This window comes from Gossypium hirsutum, chromosome D07, assembly GCF_007990345.1.
Source record: "Gossypium hirsutum isolate 1008001.06 chromosome D07, Gossypium_hirsutum_v2.1, whole genome shotgun sequence".
Taxonomy (NCBI): domain Eukaryota; kingdom Viridiplantae; phylum Streptophyta; class Magnoliopsida; order Malvales; family Malvaceae; genus Gossypium; species Gossypium hirsutum.
In genome coordinates, this window is record NC_053443.1 from 30,845,249 (window position 1) to 30,853,194 (window position 7,946).

Below are 7,946 nucleotides of genomic sequence, written 5' to 3' on the forward strand. Positions count from 1 at the left end.
CTTCTCTAGGAAGGGTCACTTGCTACTATTCCTCTAGGGGATGTTCCTTGGCTTGCTATCAAAGACATTAACACCATCCTTTCTGAATGTGAAAAGAAAGGTGGTCAGTCTAGGGGAGGAGGTATGCTCTCTTTGGTGATTTTAGTGATTCTTCTACTCTCCAGGATTTGGTTTTAGAGGTCCATCCTTCACATGGTTTAGATAGGGGATTCTTGAAAAGCTTGACAGAGCTGTTGCTAATGATGATTGGATGAATGAGTTCCCTAACAATTCGACTTTACATCTCCCTAGGATTAAGTTTGATCATAGGCCGCTTCTCTTATCTTTGACACCAAAACTTAAATTACCCAAAGAGCGACCTTTTAGGTTCCTAGCTGGGTGGTTAGAGCATCTGAATTTTCCAGATTTTGCTAAAGGGAAGTGGGGGTTTAATGGTAATTTGGGAAAATCCCTTTCTATTTTAGCCTCAATTCTCAAGGAGTGGAATTGATTGATTTATGGGCACATTTGGACTAGGAAAAGGCATCTTATGAATAAATTACCAACTATCCAAAGAAGGATGGATTTTTCTGATTCTAGTTTGTTTGCTCGGTCTGCGTTGGAAGTTAGGGAAGAGTTGGAGAGTGTTTTTCACCATGAGGAACTTTTATGGAAGCTAAAATCCAAGTGCGAGTGGCTAAACTTGGTGATCGGAATACCAAGTTCTTTCACTATCGTACCATACAAAGGAGGAAACAAAATCATATTGATGCTTTGAAAAACAATAGTGGTGAATGGATCTATGATACTACAACTCTTCAATTAGAAGCATTTAGATTCTTTCAGAAGCTATATGGGGAGTAACTTGAGCCCATGAGTAATTTACCTACCAGTTCTTTTCCTAGTTTTAAGCAATATGATGCTAAGTTTTTAGGGAAGGAGGTATTAGATGTTGAACTAAAAATAGCTCTATTTGATATACCTCCTTTGAAGGCTTTGGGGAGTGATTGTTTTTAGGCACTTTTCTTTCATTATTAGTTATATTTAGTTAGTCTTGTAATATGTGAGTGGGTTAATCGATTTTTGCTGGGAAAGTTATCGAGTCAGATTTCAATAACACTCTATTAGTTCTTATACCGAAAGTCCCTAATCTTGAGAATTTCTCACAATTTCACCCCATAAGCCTGTGTTCAGTGTTGTATAAGTGATCTACCACAAATTGATGTGACAAATTAGGCTCTTACAATGTACTTAAGCAGCTTTTTATCGAGCAAAATAGCATCTTTAGTGTAGTTTTTCATTATTTTTATATTTTTAGTTAATAAGTGGAAATATCTCACTTTTTCCCATTTTTTTATCCAAATTGGCCAATAGCACCATTGGGAGGCCTAACGTGTGATTGAGTGATGTAGGGACATGTTGGAGGTTGAAAACAAGCAAGAGTGGCACCAAAGGCAAGGGTATCGCAATATCCACACCTTGGGATCACGATACCTCCAACAGTATATAAGATTAAAGACTCTATTCAGTGATATTGTGATATCCACCTTCTAAGGAGGACCCCAAGGTTCAATATTGCTCGAGGAATCGCGATATCCACTTATTGGTATCGTGATACCACCTTCGTTAGGGGGACAAACTTGGACAAAAAGGGTAGTCTTTGTCTACCTAGTCCACCAATCACCCAAATCCTGTGCAAGGGCATTTTTGGCAATGAAAGTCATCAGAAAACACCTTAAAACAACAAAAAATTGTTTAGAAGGAGAGACACATTTTTCTGGTGATTAATGCTAACAATGTAACACCCCATTCAATGGCCTAATTAATAGTTCAATATCGCAAAATCATGTTCGATCAAGTAACGTCAACCCATCCTCTTGTCCATGAACCAAAACATAACAATAACATGTAATCCTTATAAATCGAACTAAAAACCAGCAAAATGTCTAGAAATCAACATGGCTATAACTAGTTTAGCACATTACCTCATTCCCCAAAACATAAATAAGTATAAAACACTAATCGATTGTTTAACGTCGCAGCAATAATGTCCAAGCGTACACTATCGATGTAGGTATAGTAGACAGATATGAGTCTGTCGGATATCGATCCCACGAGGATGGTTGTCTTTTTTCTATCAATGTCACATAAATTGTGAGAGTAGTTGTTGAAGTAATAACTTGAAAACAATAAGATAAAATATGATACTGATAAACTGGGATTCCATCGTGAATATTCAATAGGATACTAAGTGCTCACAAGGTATAAAAGGATAGGTGATTGTCGATGCAATAATTTGCAATGAATATCTTACCAAGCTTAACTTCTATATTTATTCTAAGACTTAAACATGCACATTAACCACACCTTCCAATGATGGCAATGGAACACTATTAAGAACAAATGGATTAAATTCCTCTAATCCTCAAGCAACTTCCATTATCATGCTTGTTAGCTTGAATTGTCGTTGCACCTTTCAGTGTCAGTGATCGCAATAACACTTCCATACTAAAAACATTAAAACCTAAAGATTAAATAGAAGAAGCAAGATTGAATAAAATAACATTTAACCCAAAAATCATGTGTCCTTTTGTACTAACATGAAATAGAAAGTAATCATTTGCGTTTAGAAAAGAAAAATAAAAGAAACAAGTGGAGAATACTATTCCTAGACAACTCAACTTAAATCTCTCTATTCCCTCTTGTGTCGCACTCAGGGCTCCTCATCAAGAGTTGATCTATATCCCTTTGACATCGATTCACCCATAGGAGACTTAAACCGCCATAGTCGAAAAGCTTTAAAAGATAGGTTGATGAAGATAATCCTCCCAAAAAGCCTCATTTTTTCCTTTTCATGTGAATATTTATATTTTTCCAAATAGCACAGGTGTCCGTTCATCAAAATCATGTTGCCTCTATACGTACAAGTTAGTTATACCAGACTGGACAGCTCACACATTTTTGTTCTTATCCAGACAGCTGTCAGGTGCGGCGACAATTCTAGGCACAATCTGGAAATACTCATGCAGCGACATCAGTACCAAAACATGACGAAATTAAGGATAAATAGGTTAAGATCCTATAAAATTCCATTTACTAAACTGAAAATTCTAAAATATGTGCTAAAGATAACTAAATGAGAACAAATTAACCAATAAGTGGGGAGAAAACATATGTTCTTTCTAGTACTATCAAACACCTACAAAATAACAAACAAACTTGCTTGGATCACCTCTCGAAAACTACACCGCTCACACCGACACACAACTAATCTGCAAAGTTTAAGAAGGGAGTGGCTGAGCTTAACAAGCTTAGTGAATGTAACACCCCTAACCCATAACAATCGAGATAGGGACACACGATTGTGTCCCGACCCATTCTCGTGCCCGTGTGCCAGGCCATGTACTAGGCCATGCAACAACCTGACTTGCAAACCTTAAAACCTACAAGGGACACAAAGCCATGTCGCATGGCCGTGTGTCACACATGGCTGAGTCATACGCCCGTGTCCCAGGCCGTGTGGACACGAAATTTGCCAAAAACATGCCAATTCCTTCACCAAGTCATGCACTCACTTAATGACCTTTTGTGTATATTACTAAGGTATCAAAAAATAACCAAAACCAACATAAGTTGACCAATTCAATAGTTCATAACCATTCAACCAATATTCCTTACAAGGCACCTCAATTGCAACGTTCAAACTTACCGAAACATATGTATATACTTAACCACAAATCATTCATAAACATCTAGTTCAATACCATTTTCAAAACATACCTCAACTTGACCATATTGAGGTCAATTCATCACATACCACATTTTCCATTCAAACATGCATTAACACATTACCAAAATAACACATACTAGTATGGAAACTATAAGTACCAAAATGACACAAACCAACCAATCAACAGCAAATGATACCAAAACAAGTTATACATGCCAATATCATCAACTCACAAATGAGTAAGTCTATCAACATCACATATATTTTTCATTCCTAACATAATAGGATTTATAAGACATGTTACACAATCATTAACCTTTTCATAAGACTATGAACCACTCCATTTACTTACTTACCATTCCATTTACTTACTTTCCATTCTATTTACTTAGCATAATCTTAAATAACATTATCAATTCACGAATTAGTGTGTTTATCCATGACATAGGTAAATTCATCCATAACATAAGTAAATTTCTCAAATATAAGTAAGTTATTTAACTCATCAACCCTTTTATATCATCGTATTACATCTTAATTATGAACTTACCATTTCATTCCCTTTTCTTACCCGTATCATTTTCATAATACAATACATAAACATAAACATCAACCAATTACACAAGCTTGGCACAAGCCTAAATGTCATCATCAATATACAAGTTAGTGCATTTATACATAAATCTTTTAGGATCAACCACATGATAAGCCATTTCATAATAAAATATATCTTTTGATTCATATAACCTTTTCATGCACATAAGCATATTTCCATTTGGACACTTACCATTTCGATGTATATCATTAAGATTAAGCATGATATAATCCAACCATAAGCTTGGAACAAGCCTAAGCATCATCAACAACACATGTTAGGGCATCAACTCATAATTCACTTGAATTAACATAAGGTAAGTCATTACACATGAACAACTTCACTTGAAATCATCATTTTCATGAACATAGATATGCCTTCATTGAACATTTTCTTTTCAATCCTTTTCATAGATTCATGACATAAGTCATTTAAACACTTATAGTTCCTTTTCGTTTCACCCTTTGAACCATTTAGAATAACATCAGATATGCGGGAAAGCTCATACAAAGTGTGCGAAACATATAGTCGTAATCTTTCCTTTTCCTTTACATCATTGCTCACTCAAGTTGAGAAATGGGTCTGCTCACATAAGCTAACGGCCATAATATAAGCTACACGATGCTGCTCACACAAGCTGTTGAGCATCCGCAACAAATGTCAGACCTCAACCATCGGTAGGACATTCAAGATCAGCACCCGAAACATGGTAACCCTAATGACATGTCATTTGTATCCTATATATTCCTAAGGTTCAAACGGGGCTCGATAATGGTCAATTCATCATAGCATTGATATATTTCTACATATTGATTCTGTTACATAAAAAACATAATAATTATTCAATCCAAGCAAAATTAAAGCAATTATAGTTCATACGAACTTACCTGACTAATTTGCAGCAAAGACTAGGTACAGGGGCTATTTGGTAATTTTATTTTCTCCTCGATTTTCCACTCGTTCTCAATCTAAATTAATAATTTCATTCAATTCATTTTATGCAATTTAGTTCTTTTTGACATTTTTACAAAATTACCTTTAACTTTTCATTTTTATTCAATTTAGTCTCTATGTCCTAATCATGCAAATAAACCAATTTTATTGAAAATTTATACCATCCGAATGTTACTAGCATCCATTACAGCCCACATTTGTAACAATTTCACACCAAATCCTTGAATTATTATTACTTTAGCAATTTAATTCCTAAACATTTAAATAATTAAAAATTACTTATAAATACTTATAAATAACAACTAATACTTTAAATTAATGATTTAACATCTAAAATCAAAAAAATTAATCAATGGCAACATTAAAAATCTTTAACAGTTTCAAAACGAAGGTACGAGCTAGTTGGACCTAGTTGCAACGATCTCAAAAATATAAAAATTACGAGAAATGAATAGTTTAGGGGCTTACATGCAAAGAAACTTTGTTAGCCAAAACTTCAAAACCTCCCATGGTGGTTCGATGAAGATCAAAACAATTGGAGAAGAAAACATTATGTTTTCTTTTTTTTTTTACCTTTTATTCCTTACTTTTAATAATAATATAACATATAAAACATATTCAATTAAAGGAAATTAAAGCTTTAATTGTCCACCAACTTAAAAAATGGTTAATTTATCCACTAAGGTCGTCCAATTATGCTTCTTTAATCAATTAACACCTTTAAACTAATAACGATTGACTTTTTCAACTATTATGATTTAGTCTTTTTTGCTTAATTAACTATCTAATAATTAAAACTTAAGAAACTTTAATACAACCTTAATAACATTCCATAAATATTTATAAAAATATTTACGGCTCAATTTATAGAAATAAGTTCCTGATACCTCATTTTCTAAAACCATTTGACTTTAAGGTCTTACCACTTGAACCTAATTGTTCATTCGAATAGCATAAATTTTTAATTCAAAATTTATTTAAATACCATATTTGACTTGTAAATATTAAATAATAATATTTATAAACTTACTCATCAGATTTGTGGCCTTGAAACCACTATTTCTGATACCACTGAAAAACGGGTTGTTACGGTGAATGTCTAGAGTAACCACAATGTAAACACAATATCGAATGTTCATCGAGAGCATACTATAACACATTAAAAACGATATTCCATTCAAATTAGAATTACATGTTCATGCTTCATTAATTCATCTCACAGTAATTCATCAAGACTAAAACAACATATACATGCTTTAATAACTCACAAGTTTAACTTATATTCATAGGCATTCACAAGTTATAAGAAAACAACCCAATCCACAATTATATACTCAATTCACAATTAAAAGCATCCATCTTTTGTCGTATTACCATAACATATAAGATCATGTTTAAATGATAAATTGGCATAGCAACCACACCCTCATGTAGCATACATCACATTACACATATAAACATGTTAAGATAATTTAGCACTTGAGGCTATGAAACATAAAGTGAGCTCTATCATCACTCATCGGATATATAGATCTCCAACACACCAAATAGACTCATAGAGTCAAACATGTCCCATAAGTGAATGGAGCTTAACTCACATATCCCTTATCTCTCCAAACATGTCTCAAGGCCTTAATGTCCAAATCACGTAACTCATATAGGTGAGTGCTCACAATCCTATGGCATGTCAACTATATCCAGTGGCCCCATAAGGTCATAAGGCCAAAATATCCACAATTACACAATTTTAATTACTGATTTAATGCACGTCATCTCTGTTCATATTCATCAATTCACATCACAAACTTTTACACAATGCATGCTTATTGAATTCACATTTAATTGCACTTAAAGTGCCACAATAATGCTTATTGAGCCATCACATATCTGTCAACATAAGAGTGCATTAAAATTAGTTTATCACATACAAAACCCATTACATTAGCATCATATTCTGCAATTCAACACATATATACTTACTAGCTTTTGCACACTTTCACTGCAACTCTTTATATCGCTAATACAACATCATTACTATCATTCGGTATATTTAACATTCCCACAACACAATACAATTCAAAATATTTCGTCATAATAATCAATCCATAATTATTTACATATTCACATATTTGCCAAAATAAAACAAAGAAAGTAGAAAGCTTACACTCGAAACTTAAGATAGGGGTTTAGGCTATTCCGATACTACCAATTAACACTATGAATCGTGTCTACAAGTAGCAACTCCAAACACTCACCAATTACGCTTTCGTCAAAAAGCTGAAAGCTTAAACTAGCTCTTCCTTACCTTTCGCCTTGCTCGAAGAAGGTTCCAACAGTTTCGGTGCATCACACATAATAGCGACACAATATACACAATTCATATTCAGCCAAAGACTCACTTAAACCAACCAAAAATGCAAGCCTAAGCTATATTCCTCATGAAACTAAAATTTTGACTACCAAACTTGAAACTAAAATATCTTACTCTATACTTTCTTTTTTTGCCTAAAATTGATTCCATTCATCTAATTATTCACCTATGACTAATTCTCAACCTTTAAACTACTCAAAAATACACGTGTTAATGTATCAAAATTTTTGACATGTTTATGATAATTTTCGTGAAAATTCATTAAATCCTTAGAAATCCTTAACAAAACTTTAAAGTAAGTTTTAAAAACTCTTAAT